Raw genomic sequence first — 15,229 nt, 5'->3', positions numbered from 1 at the left:
CATCTCTGTTGGGCTTTTCAAATGATGAGATTGGGTAGGAAATCATATGATTTGATGTGTAACTTGTGATCAGTGGCCACCTTTAGGATGTGGATTTATAATCTCAATGTCTTCCCCTGTCAACTACCGTATTTGCTCGATTATAAGACGAGAAAATACCCCTCGTCTTCTAATCGGGGTCGTCTTCTAATCAGACCTCAAATAGAGTCTGATTAGGAGACTAAGATCCAGATCCCCCGCACCGCTGCAGGGGACCTGGATCCTCCTGTCTCACCCCCCCCCCCCATCATACACACTTACCGGTGCTTCCTGCTGTATTGCCGGGGCAGCGGGTTGACGTCTACGCGATCCGCGTAGACAACGTCCGCTGCAGCCGGAAGGAGGTGTGGCTAGCAGCGGGGGTTGTCTGCGTCCGTCGCGTAGACCTTCCCCGACTGTCAGAGATCTCTGATCTCTGACAGCCGGGGAAAGTATACGCGACGGACGCATACAAACCCCCGCTGCCAACTCCACCTCCTTCCGGCTGCAGCAGAAGGCGACGTCAACCCGCTTCCCCGGCTGGAAGCACCGGTAAGAGAGGGCTGAGAGGGGAGAGAGGGGAGAGAGGAGAGAGGAGAGAGGAGAGGGGAGGGGAGGGGGGGGAGAGAGTGTGTGTGTGTGTGTTAGTTAAATGGGGGCATAGGGCATTTCTGGAGTGGCGTTAAGGGGGCATTTAATAGAGCACTCTGCCTCCTGAAATGCCTTATACCTCCCTATATGCCACTCTGCCCCATAATATGCCTTTTAACCCCCTAAATGCCAGAGTGGCATATAGGGGTATAAGGCATTTCTGGAGGCAGAGTGCTCTATACAATGCCTTTTAACTCCCTTAATGCCACTCTGCCTCCTGAAATGCCTTATACCTCCCTATATGCCACTCTGCCCCATAATATGCATTTTAACCCCCTAAATGCCAGAATGGGATATAGGGGTATAAGGCATTTCTGGAGGCAGAGTGGCATATAGGGGGTCAAAAGGCATACCATGGGGCACAGTGGCATATAGAGGGTTAAAAGGCATATCATGGGCCACAGTGCCATATTGGTGTGGCAAGCCTGGGGGCAGATGTGCGTAACTGGGGGACAGGCTGGAAAATACAAGAAATAAAACCAAAAAAAATATTTTTCTCAATCATAGCTTTTATTAAAAAAAATAGTTTACATGAATTAACATTTACTGGTAAAACTTTTTTCCTTTAGGGTCGTCTTATATTCAGGCTTTTTCTTTTTTCCTAAGTTAATATTCAGATTTTGGGGGGTCGTCTTATAATCAGGGTCGTCTTATAATCGAGCAAATACGGTATTTTTATCTGGTTGTTCTGTTTCTGAAGTTGTGATAACCTAACCTTTCATTTCTTGCAGAAACGATTAGCAGCGGAAAAGAGCTTACGGATTTACAAGTAACCTGGGGCTACTCCTTCTACCCCCTGCTTTATTGTGGGGATCTGCTAACTTTAGATTTTTGGCCTGACACTTAGTGTACCTAAAAGCAGAGAGGTATGTTTGCATAGAATGCCTGGAACCAGATCCTACAAGCATACGTATGGACCTATTTAGACATTACGTGGTCGTAGGTATTTACTACTTGATATGCAAACAAACCATTTTGAAACTAAAAATCAGTCTGTGTGTGCATATAAGTAATAGCATATAATTGCCAAAGTTAATGGTGATGCCCCGTAATTCATTTTATAGCCCCCAAAAAGCTTAATGTAATCTATAAAAATAAAAAAAAAACAACCCACAAAAACAGAAGTGGAGCATAGAAAGGATCCAGTCATGGTGTAAATGCTGGTACTGGTACAGTATTCTGGCTAAATGTGGAATTACAAGTAAAACACATAAAAACACTAAAATAGCAGCCAGAATTATTTAAATTAGAACAACCAGAGCAATTGCTCTCCTCGCCCCAACGTCAGCCCTGCCCTGGCTAACATAATCATATAGGTTTAATAAGGGATCGTGGACAGTTGGATTTCGAAAACTACACAGAAGTGCATGAAACATATTAAAGCCAGCATTTCATTCAGCGAGTGGATTAAAAGACTATGATTGTTAAACAATGAGTCACAAACCAAAATGTTTTTACCCTAATGTTTTGCATGAGGGTTTTTCAGAACAGAACTTTTTATTTGTTTTAATTGTTTGCTTAGTACTTAGTAAATACTGTAAATGCATAAAAAATATATACGTAGTAATGTAAATATGGCAGACTATGAATTAAATTATCATGCCCACCAACTTTAACTCCTTAAGGACTACAGGTTGTCCTTAAACCCATTAATGACAATGCATTGTGAGCCCGTACATGGGGCTTTGTCAAAAAGGGATTAACCTGCTGGGCTAGTTGTCATAATTACTGTCTTGAGAAGAAGAAAACTTGCAGTCTGAAACAATTTTTGATTAGTTTACACAGATGAAATTAAGTCTCCAAGGGAAACACCAACAGTATATAACTTTAGAAATATATTAAACTTAGAAAGCAGGTTATACAGCAGGGATCTCCTATGGCATTGAGTAACTACGTGGTCCATGATGCTCATTTGGCCTTCTCCCATTATATGGGGTCGACCATACAAAAAAGTTTCTCTTGCAACACTTCATAGGAGTCTTAATAATATGGCAACTGACAGAATGTTCCTAACTGGACCATTCCACTGCAGTGTCGATAGGACCACGTTTCAAACATATACAGTATACATATTCCAATTTCTGCACTTCAAGCTGGTAAGCAAAGCATCTCATTCCTCCACCAGGCAAAGATGTCTACACTCTTAGGAGCTCTCACAATGATGTACGTCTCCATAAAACTAGTTTTATCAGGGAAACTGACTAGAACTGGATCCCAGATGCCTCTTCCTGTCTTTCCATGGTTACATTTCTTTAAACGCAGGCGGCGTAGACTTCTGAAACAGTCCAAGGTAATTTATGATAAGGATTCCTAGGATGGTGGAATGAAGTTTCTACTATAGCGTTTCACTATATATTAATTATACCTAGAGGGATGGTATAACAAGTGGGAGTTCTTGCATCTAACTCCTAATGGAGATCTCCAAAGCCACGGCGTTATATGTACCAACATTAATGAGACTTTACTCACTTTAATGCTGGGGTGGCAAGCCCATGAACTACAATGTCCACGATTCTCAGCAGCATCTTAGAAGACAAGATGTGATGGCCAGAATATCTCAAGATCTGTGACACGTGTACTAAGATGAGAACTAATTCTAACATCTATAAAGTTTTAGTGCTTCCCTAAAAGAATGTTAGTATTTTACAAAAAACATGTTCTTGTGCTTTTTTTTTCAATGCTCCTTTCCTCCGTTCTTCTAGTATATGAGAGCTCCTAAGCATCTTTCTAAAGCAGCCACTTTCCACAGAAAAAAATGGAATCTTCCCCTACACAGTGCTTAAAACAGCGATGTTTTCACCAAAGCTAGTAATTCAAGCCATTCTTTCAATAAGCAGGAAAGTTCCCTTTATCATGGGAAATAAAGCAACAAGCTAAAAACTAATAGATTCCTTTCCCAGTACAATAAATACCTTGTTATCCATGACTGGTGTGATGTCTAGCTGTGCTGGAGGCAAGTAAAATTAAATGAAATTAAAAGACTGAAACAAACACACTATGTACACAACTCGCTAAAAAAAAGTCATTTAAAAGGTGTATGTTGCTACGTGTACAATGCAGTATTTCAATAGACAATCGTTGATGGCTGTTGTGACTTAAACCGAATCAAAATTCAGCTAAAACGAAAGCTAATTCTGTTCAAATATTAGAGGAAAACTAATTTGCAAAGACAAGATTCAACAAGATGAGATATTTAATAAAAGAGTTAGTCATAATCTACTTAAAGATCCAAACTTCAGCAAGAAGCTACGGATGATGGGAGTGGTGGTCCCTGGATTGCAATACTCGTGCAGCTCTTTTCTCAAATAGCGACAAAGAATTAAAGAACATGGGATTATTTGTTGCCAAATCAGAAAATAATAATAGACAATTTTTTTTTGCGGTAAAAGAAAGAGACATTTAAGTTATTCTTTCTCAATGTGGTCACAAAGCCTGTGACATTAAACTTAGTGGAGGTCCCCACGCCGTTCCTGGCCCTAGTGAACAGCAGGAATGTGGAATCCGAGAACCTAAGGACAAAGAATTCCTATCCACAGTGCGTATAATAACTCTGAGGATCAGGTGAACGTGAAACAGAACACAATGCATGGTTTGTAAATACGTCTAAAAGCCAAATGTTTGATCTGGAGACACAGACGACTTCCAAGATGAAAGGTGAATTCTTGAAAAGAACGTTATACTTTGTAAATACTACATATAAATGAAACCACACGGGCATGTTTGATGATAAAGAAGCTTAAAGAAAATCTGCATCCAAGAACCACATAAAAACATAAATTACACAGTGGATTAAAAAACAAATATGACATCATTTTCATAACTAGATGATTTTGATGTCATCAACACAAATAACAATATATAATTATGTCATTGAATTACATGTTAATACCAACAACATCAACTATTAAGTCACATTAACCTATGCTTAATGCTATGCTAATCGTATGCTTGCGTTAAATACTTAAGCATTTATGAAAGATGTGCAATATGTAAACTCCAAAAGTTAAATGCATAAAAGGTGAGATCAGCCGCACATTCGGGAATCCCGGAGAGTTAGTTAGACAATAAATAAGAGTCAATATTTTCTTTTTGAGATCTGTGCTAATTTGTATTACTCACCTGCTCGCAAGAGAAGGAGACAGAAAGGGACTTGGGGAGATGAGTCTGGGTGCAGAATGCCAACTGTGCCTAGCCCTTATATACTAGATGGTAATAAACTACACACCTCGGTCACACAGCGGCATCCCTCCCCTACACCTAAAGGAACTGCCTACCTGAACCCAGTCATCCCAATCAGCACTTTGTAATCTGGACTGTGATAATGTCCCTCTTGGTGAGCCTTCATTCTCACTCCTCCTTATCAGCTTTTCAGTGCTGAAGGTCTGGCAATCTCTCACTTATGTCAGTGCTTAGTGGTGAAGGAGGACACCCTCAGACTCCACGTGGAGTGGGAGGCAGTGTGGAAAAGAACTCGTTGCTCCACTAAGCTGACGTTGCTTCATCAAATCTCTGTGTATGGATAAATCGTAGACTTTCAAAAACAATTACAGTATCTACATTTTCCTGGCAGCGCATTTCAACCACGTACAGAATATTAAAGAAGGAAAAAACTAGAACCATAGAAGTTGGGACATTTATCATTTTTGTTGTTGTTAATTGTCCTGTGTCTTTTTTGTGTGCATGTTCGATTATTAGTAACTTGATGATTTTCTTTGTAAAAATAGGTTTGGACTCGCTATCGGCATTGATAACACCAAGCACCATTACACTTAAATCTGTGGGCTTAGTTATACTATATATATATATATATATATATATATATATATATATATATATATATATTCTAATTATATTATTCAAGAATTCAGAAAATGTTTTGTTGCTCACATAAGAGACAGTCACAGCATAGTAGTTCAGCATTGGAAAGTCAGCTGTGTCCCCAAGGACTCATATTTGAGGGCATAGTAAGGAGACCACAGACAGCTTGTGCATAGCAAGTTTTTTTATATTATTTTTGGGGATTTTTTGGTATTTTGCATAGAAATTCTCACAAAACTCCACGAACGTTAACCTAAAGGGAAATGTAAGTTTGTAAGCATATTATTTTCCTTGCTCTTCTGCTTCGGGTAAGAAGAACCTACTTAACACACAATAGAAAAATCTACTTAACACAAAAAGCCCATGACAATACAAACACTCCACATGCAGGAAGAAAAAAGTGAGTTCCCCGTTAACCCTTTAAATGCCAATTTTGCCCCTTTGTTAATACTCCCCTGAAGCTCCAAGCTGTCGTCCCATGTAACAGCGGGAAGAGATGCCCACAAGTGCTAAATGCTTAGGGCTAACACCACATTCTAAGGTTTGTTTGGGTTGTGAGTGTTGGACAGCGTCACACAAGAAGTCAGTAAAGGCAAACATGATGAAGCCCAGGCCCCTTTTGGGTTTGTCAGTTCCCTAATACCGTAATTAAATGCCTGATTTAGGCATCAGGAGCCAAAAAAACAAATAAAGATGTTTAAACAATTCAATGAACGTTAGATGCGGAAAAAAGACAATCAAAGATAGACCAGCTAACACAATGAAATGCAAGGTAGACACAGTCAGAAGTCTTTGTCAATCCGCTCCCAGCATATCACCAATAAGAATACCTTTTGAATTGTTCTTTGTTACCTTTTCAAACTTCTCCCCTACCCTGGGCTTCACTACCATGAAAAAATATTTTTACTGACATTAATACCAGAGATGTATTCTGGCCAAACCTGACTAGGCTTAGGGCAGCCAGTCCAAGAAGACAAAACTGGGGGGGGGGCTTTTTGGTCTTAATAGGCTGGTTGTAAGCAAGATCTATGATGTTGGCCCATCTATACTACTACACTCCATAGGATGCAGTAAAATACATCTGGGCCTCTCTTCACAAATGTTCCCAAACATGATCAGAATTCTTACTTACATTTTCACATTGTTATCTACATACATAGGAACTTCCTAGGGTGGGCTAGCAGGAGATCTCCTTTTTCTCAGGAGTGACTTTGTAGCGAGCTGGATTAGCTCTGTGTAGAGGAGGGGCTATCTGTGGGGGCGGGGCTAGCTGCAGACTGCTCTAAGTTGGAGTTGAGTAGGAGGGGAAGTGGGTGTGTTCAAACACCACTCTTTGGCCCAGAGAAAGAGGAAACTGACCTGGAGACCAGGGGAAGCAGCGGTTCACACAGAGACTCCAGGTCAAACCCAGAGAAATACCAGGTATGGTTATCTACAGCAGACTTCTGCATAAATGTGCATTATCCTCTGAGCAATTGTGAAATATCTTGAAAATAAGTTATATTATTACATCATGGTAAGATGTACAGGGTGGTGTTCTGGACTATGAAGGCATAGTTAAGATTGTTGGTAGCTATGGTTATTTACTGATAGAACAAGGAAGCATATAACTATACAACAGATACAATACAAGGCACATTTATCAGTGATCTCAATGTATAAACGTGTTATCTTATATAGTTCCATCAAGGGATCTCTAGAATATTTTTTACTTTTTCATCCATGCGTACATTGTTGCTTATGAAAATGAGGCATCGTAAAGAAAGGGCGGATCATTCTGAATCATTTTAAAAAGTCTTGAGGCAGTTTCACAAGATTGTGTTGCTAGTCTTTGCGTCCCCACAATACTTTTAACATACATAAATATGCAGCTGACTCAATTATTCTCTGGGTATAAATTCAGATTTAGCAATTTCTTTAAAAAAGGAAAGTAACAAATAGCAGAATCAGAAGGAAGGCTTAACAAGCTGCCAACAGGAAATCAAACAGAACGCGTACTGAGGACTATAGGACATAGGCATGACCATCAGAAGGCAAAGTTCAAGGGTTTCTGAGGGCTTAAAGAGAGAGAGGAAGGTTTTGGCACCTAATCTGAATTTGGCGCCATATTTCAAATTGTCTGTTAGATCACTTCCGTTCCCTCCGTCCTGCGGCCATCTTGAGTGTGGCAAGCATTTAACCTCCCTTCATAAGGTCAGGTAATTTCCACCAGCACCGCCAGAGGGCGCGAAGACACAGAAGAGGAAGACGCCTCATCGATGGAGCGGGATCTCCCTCTTCTTTGCAGCAGTTGCGGCTGCTGTGAGGTGGCGGGAGGTCTTCCCCTTCTTCACAGCGACATTGGCTTCTGTGAGTTGGATAAGGGGGGTGTCCCCTTTATTGCAGGTAGCTGGCTGCTGGTAACTATTAATTATGAAAGGACAACACTGGCAAGTGTCTCCTTTGATGAGGGCTGAGTTGGCACTATACTGTTTAATTCAATGTTAAATGTTTAAATATTGTTGATTAAGTATACATTATGCACAACTTACCTGACAACTCTCCATTTAGTGAATAGACCCTCTTTTGTGTCCGCCTCTCCAGATGCCTGTGTGCAGTGAAGCTAATTGGAGAGGTCAAAGATTTGCCTGCTAACTTTTCCTTGTTAAAAAATCTACGATGAGTAGAGGGCTAAAGAGGTGTGAGGACAACAGGGCAGTGCAATGGGGTGACACTGGCAAATCGGACAGGGGTAATTGCCTTCTGGGATGCTCTAATTTAAAGATCCTATGTCACTTTCATAAACTTTTTGTGTGTGTTTTTCTTTTTTTTGCTTCCTATCCCACATCCATCACAGTGTCTAAAGCAACAGGTCGCATTTACAAGATGACTGAATCCTTTCTGTGATCCGTTCAAAGGTTTACCACTCACTTTCAGTAAACTTGTGTCGGACACGACTGATTAGCTCGCTTTGAAAATTTCTACCAAATATATTCTGGGCTGCTTGCTCTGGGACTTTCTGCCACACTAGATGATGCCAACCTTCCCTTGCCTGAGGGTTGCGATCAGTACTGATCTACTAGGAGATACAAGAGCCTTTGTGTGCCGGAGCCCAAGCGACAAATTGCATCACACTCAGCAGAGACAGATGTGAAAACCCACGTGAAGAAAATGAAACAGTGCAATGAAACGTATTTGCTTCCCTATATCGCATGAGCTTTCCATAGCACTTCTGCAAGGAACAGTTGTTTTTGTTTGAGGAGCTTTCATGTCTTTGGGTTACTTCATGGGGCAGAATCAATGAAGTTGTATGAGATAAGCACATTCAGTCAGGCACTCGTGAGTCGTGACTTCTAATTATTTGTGATTGACAGGGTTAATGGATTGAACTTCTCTCATGTCAGGAGAAGGACAGGGCTAGGATGTAGAGTCCTGCGCGGGACTGTTTTTTTAATCCCGCTCCTGCTGATTTTGTGTCCAATCCCGCCCGCTCCCGCTGATTTTGTGTTCAATCCCGCTCGCTCCCACAATGTGTGTGGTCCACTCCAGCCCGCTCCTGCAACATGTGTGTCCAATCCCGCCCGCACCCGCCACATATGTGCTCAATCACGCGATGAAGACAGAATATTGCCACACCAGGAGAAATGTTCAACCAAACCAAACTGTAGCTGATCTGTTCATAGTGACAGTAGGAACATGATTCACCAGAACCAATAGATGTTTCCCCCGCAATATCACACTACAATTTTTTTTCTGGGGGTCCTTCCATTTTTAATGTAGTCAAGTGAGATATTGGTGTATGAAATCATTCTATAATGGAAATGTGTGGTTTTGTTCCTTCCAGTAAAATCCTGCATCATGTTTTAGGTTAAATGTTGTGCTTATACCACCGATCCAGGTAAAGCGACATACAGCTCCTGCCATGTCATCATCTTTTTAACATAATTGTGACCAATGTACCCTAATGCTTCATGATAAATGCCATCTCGGTTATTACAACAGCCTAAGCATAGTAGGATGTTGTTGAATTCATTTTATTAAATCTGCATCATTTATACTGTTGCACAAAGGACCATGATGTTAAAGAAAGTAATGCGTGCTTTGTTTAGAAGAAATGGGTACCTGTGTAACAACCACTTTGTAACAGAATGACCACTGTTTGTCTGCCACTGTTATTAATGAAAAATTGCTTTTTTATTACTAGGTACAATACTGCCAATACCAAACTAAAATTAAAATGACAAGCATATCATCATACTGTATTGAGTCATTTAAAAAAAATATTCATGCAGACTGGTAATTCAGTATAGACAAGGCCAGTGGGGCAACTGTGGCTCAGCCGCTTTAGATCCATGGTGGGTGTCTTTCTTACTTAATATCCCACCTCAGTTACCGTCTGATGTCCACAGCAAAGGAAACAGCACTAGGGCAGTGTTTGTGTGGCTGTATTAGGCATTTGTGTTTGGATATGTACAGATTCTTGGTGTGCCTCGCAGAAAAGGGTGATTCATTAAAGATAATTAACTGACTTGAATTACTAACTACAATGAGCACAGCGAAATGGGCACCGCGAAATGGGCACAGTGAAGTAAACCCATTTTTTACAGTAAAAAATATGATAGTGAGCATGACTGCCAGATTAAAGGCTAAGCACAGTTTAAAGTCACCTTGATACATGACATTATGTCAATTAATGGTTCTAATGACTTGTGTCTAGATTGGATGGTGGGAATGGAAAGCACAGGTCTTAGAGGGAGCGTGGAGATTCTGTACGGGTTCCCACAAGCAGTCAGCAACACTATAGCCCTTCCAATGGATGAGGTATTCCAAACAACCCCTTTGATATCGGGAATCCACAGTCTAATGCACCTTGTATTCCTTTTCACCATGTACACTAACTGGAGCATTAGAAAAAGGCTTATCATGAGTAAACACGTTGTTCACCTACTGTTTTACCAAGGAGACATAAAAAACTCTAATGGATATGGTAGGTATCAGGCAACTGGAGGCGGACAGCAGCCAAACCAATCGATTGGTTTCCAATATATTTAGGGGACCCAATTTTTTCATAGGACAGGTGAGTCATAGACATGGATAGCCATACTTGTCATCTGGTAAATAACTGGAGTGCTGGAGTATGGTATCAGTCCACGTTGTACTTTCTTGAGCTTTGTGTAGTGAGCGATGAAAACAACCAAAGGAACAAACTTACTCCTGGAGATGTGTGGGTGCCTCAGGAACTTTTCTGTGTAAAGGTGAACCAGGTGAGGAATGTGGTATAAATCTGCACCTGTTGGAAGAATAGATAAGTGTAGATAAGAAAAGAAGACAGATAGAAGAAAGAAATAGCAGCTGCTAACACCAATGAGTAGTTTCTGATGCTATAAAGACAGAAACTCCACTCTGGTGGTTTCGAAAGAGCATTTCTCTAATTTGGCTTATAGGCCTTGTTCTCTGATACGAGAGAGCAGTTTATTCATATGTAGGAGATGTTCCTTTAAGGTAAAAATACTAAGACATTTTCAAGATAGATGACGACAAATACATACAATATATGATATAGGCAATATCCTCAGATTTACAAAGAATAGTTGCTCCAGGAGGCCCAGGGCTATGTCCTCACTCGGTATGACCTCAAAAGAGTAAGATTAACAAGAGTCTGGGTATTTCCATTGGTTCCATTTCATTGATTATTTATCTCCTCTGCAGGAATCACCTGGATTTCTTGCACCATTCACACTGGAGCACCCCACGTCTGGATAGTCAAGGGGTGAGTTATGTGTCCCACGATAAGAATACCTAACTGATCCCATAGTTCAAACTTTGGGTCAGCCTCCACACACTGAAAACCAGGATTACTGTGAAAAACAAAGAAACAAAAACATTTATATTTGCTTTACAAGCAGCCAGATCATTTCTTTTGCCAAGCCTTTATGGTACTTTAAAGCAGAGGATTCTGAATGCAAAGCTTCGGAATTTGGGATGGCCTTGCATGTAAGAGAAATGCCAAATCATAAAACGACACAAACTGCTGATCCTGTTCCCAGTCAGTATACACTGACTGATTTGAAATCCAATCTGCCGCTATTCAAAGTAAACTTGCTATGTTGTACCGTTTTATATAATTGAGGTTGAAACCCCTTAGCCTTTCAGTAACTTCAGCTTTCTCAAAGCTGGTCATTTCTCTGCTTAGCACTCAGATAACAAAAGGACCATTCTCAACTTGTATAATAACTGGGCGAATGAAGCCATTTTTAGTAGATTAAGTCTACCTATGAACAACAATGGTAAATTGTGTTTACTTGTTTGTATGACTGGGGTAAAATTTAATGTGAATATCTTGGAAAGATCACTTGATAACCATATGCCCAGATGCCTGATTGATTGTGATGACAGTCTAATTGGGCAGTCTAATCCTATTCTAACGCTATGTGTGACACTTGACATGCTGTCAGGAAGGTTAATCCAAAGGCAGTCCAGGGATCAGGAGAAACAGAGAGGCAGGAACACAGAGCTAGGGGCACAATATAGTATAGTTTTCTTCCTGGGCGCCATCTACAGGAACAGGCTTGAGAGACTAGGGGAAACTGGCAGATGGCAGTGGAGCCTGGGGAGGTTGGCAAATGGCAGCCGTGTCTAGAGAGGACTGGCAGATAGCATCAGAGTCTGGGGAGACTGGCAGACAAGGTCAGACAATCCAAGGTCATTCACAATAAGGTGAAAAATTGCAGTAAACTGAGATAAGACAGAGGCAAAAACTGAGAACAGTCCAAGGTCAATAATCATATGATCACCAAGCCAAACGGGGTGCCAAATCAAGTGACAGAAATGTAAACAAAGTCTAGAGTCAGGGGTCAAAAAACAGAATACAAGCAACAAAACTGCAAAGCCAGGAAGTACAATACTCCAGCAAAGGAGCCTGAGTGGAACCCTTGAGTGCCTGGAGCCTTTTTCTATTTTGATTTACTGGGGAGCTGGCCCTTCCTGGCACAGCTAAGCACCTGAGTTCCTGTGGTGTGTGTGCAGATTCCTGATTTTGAGGGATATAAAGGAGACACAAATGCCAGCACCCACAGAGCCACCTGTGGTGGGACCGGTAGGTCCCCAGTCTGCCATGCTCAAGGTTGCTGGTTCAAGTCGTGTTATCCCTGACAGTGCCCTATACAAAGATAATATGGTAATTTTAACCCTGTCTTAAATTTATGTTACATTGGTCTGGGCTTCCAGATTTCAATCCCAGATATTAATAAATAATCTTCTACTAAACCTTTCATGCATGGATTAAAATTCTAGGGTAAGGCAGGAGGAAATCACAATAACTTCCTCCTAACACCATGATGCATTTGACAGATTTTTGTTACTTCCCGAAAGTTAACATCTTGTTACATGATTTCCTGATACTCGTGTGCTAAATTCTTTAAAAAACACAGTTTTGTTGTTCTAGATTTTCTGCCTGCAGAAAGTGCTACTTTCTTGAATTTTTTCAATATACACATGCGTTTTCAGACAGCTTTAGAGAGTCCACCCAGTATCGAAGCCAGCTCTGAATGGGATTACTCCCAAATATTTTATCAAAACAATTATAAAAAATAAATTATTATACTAGGGTTATGGTTTATGAATGTTGTAAATGGAGTTGGCGTGTCATACTGTATAATTTTACCTGGCGGTAATTATCTAGAACTCTTAGTGATGTAAAAGAATGGAAAATCCAGGAATGCTTGAGACCATTTCAATAATATTATCTGGATATTGTATGCTCCAAAGTCTAGTAATAAACTATTATTTCAACTGACAGCTTTTGTAATGAAACTTTTATGTGGTGGAAAATTAGAAGTATATCAGATTGTGAATGGAAAATATTTTTTTTTTCAGTCAGCGCATTTTGATAATTGTTAATGAATGTGTAATAACCAACAGCATTTGCAAAGTAGGGCTAATTTTTAGAAGGGTCATGTCTGGGTAGGAGTTGTGAAATTTACAGGAGTAACATCTGAAGAGCACAACTGTCTCTTCATATGGACGCTGGCAGATACGGGTATTCACAGGACGTCAATGAAGCCATACATACCTTTCTCCACAATACAGGGAGGAACACAAGCCAGTGCAATGCTGATGGACAATTCAGACGGGGAATAAGTAACTTTTTATTTCAGACAATGACCACTGTTAAAAGTTAAAATGTGCGTATTTATTACTGATTTCAGAAATATAAATCATTTTATAGTGATGTTCAGATTGAAGGTCCTTGCAGTCTCAAGGTGTGCATGAGTAGGCAATTTAATGGGTACATTAATGATATCTGCTGCTCATGACGCCTGTTATTATTTATCATTAGACGTGTACATGGTGTTGTCATCAGATAACTGTCTTATTGTTATGAAAAAATTGCTGTTTGTGTTTATTCTCCATACTACAACTTCACATGTTCTGAGATGTAGCCGTTTAGACCCAAAACAGGATACATGGATAGAGTGAGAGCCCCTCGTCTTAGCATGTGTCACTCCTGTATACTACTGTAGCTCTTCTCCTTAACTAAGCTGTCATTATGCTTGAATCTATTTCATAGTTGTGGTAGGCACTTTGGCTAGCAATCTATTGACCAACTTGATCATTTTATTCTGTAAATGCGAATGTACTCCATTATAAAATATAAATCTTGCCAAGGGCTAACTATATTTCCTATGTTGTGATTCACCCTCTGAGCATGAAAACGTTTAGTTGATGAACCCAGGCTAGGTAGTGTTGGCAGATGGGTATGGTGAAAAAACTGGACCTCAATAACTGGAAGGATGATTATATGCACGTTGTCTACTTAGACGTTTGACCCAAGACCACTTAAAATAATATTTTCCACGTGTGCCAACCCACCATCCTCAGTAATATATTGTTTACTCAATTAATTTATTTATTTATACAAATGCCCCCTTACACACACTATCTCCCAATGTAATACCTGAATTGCCTTTAAGTGTTTACAAATTTTTAGAGGTAGTTGGATACATTATGTATTATTTCTATATATTTATTTTCACACTGTGAGGCACAGTGGGATTCATTGAGATTCACACTGATCAATAAAAAAATGATTTCAAAGCCCAGTGCTTAAATTAATAAATACAAAAATCCTTACTGTTTACCTTATTTTGGTTCCTCCTGTAGACTATGGTTTGTTTGGTACAAGATTACTACACGTTAAAGGGCGCTAAAATTTTAGGGCTATTGAATATATATTTGAAAAAGAATATGCTACATAGTTATGTCTGCTTTCTTTGGAATATCTGTTTTTGTGAACAAAATCTAATTAGCAAAAACGGACAAAAAAGGGGAAATTATATGTTGTGCTTTCATAGTCACTGAATTGCCCTCGTTCGCACAGTAACCCTTGCTCCAATTGAATATACATTAGTGTAGTCGTCCTTATCTATGGTATTTAGGTACTGAACCCAATGACATGTCGCACTAGATATAGAATTCTAGTCAAATAGACCTACGACTCATCTGATGTAATGCAATCGTGTAATAAAATGTAACGCCCACGGTTTTCCATCCTTATTTATAGGATAAATCCATAATGTATTGTCACATCTTATTAGAGTGTTAATATTATGCAAATAATTTTAATTAAGTAACAGTGACAGTAGACAAACTGTATTGCATGTATAATGAACCCAAAGACTGAAAACATATAGAACATAGACAGAACATTCTTGGTTGAGTTTATTCATAGACAAAACATACATTTCATATACAAGGCATGCTA

This window comes from Sceloporus occidentalis, unplaced genomic scaffold (genome assembly GCF_023333645.1).
Source record: "Sceloporus occidentalis isolate IW3139 unplaced genomic scaffold, rSceOcc1.0.p SCAF_135, whole genome shotgun sequence".
Lineage (NCBI taxonomy): Eukaryota > Metazoa > Chordata > Lepidosauria > Squamata > Phrynosomatidae > Sceloporus > Sceloporus occidentalis.
The sequence above is the reverse complement of the archived record's forward strand: the minus strand, read 5'-3'. Positions refer to the sequence as shown.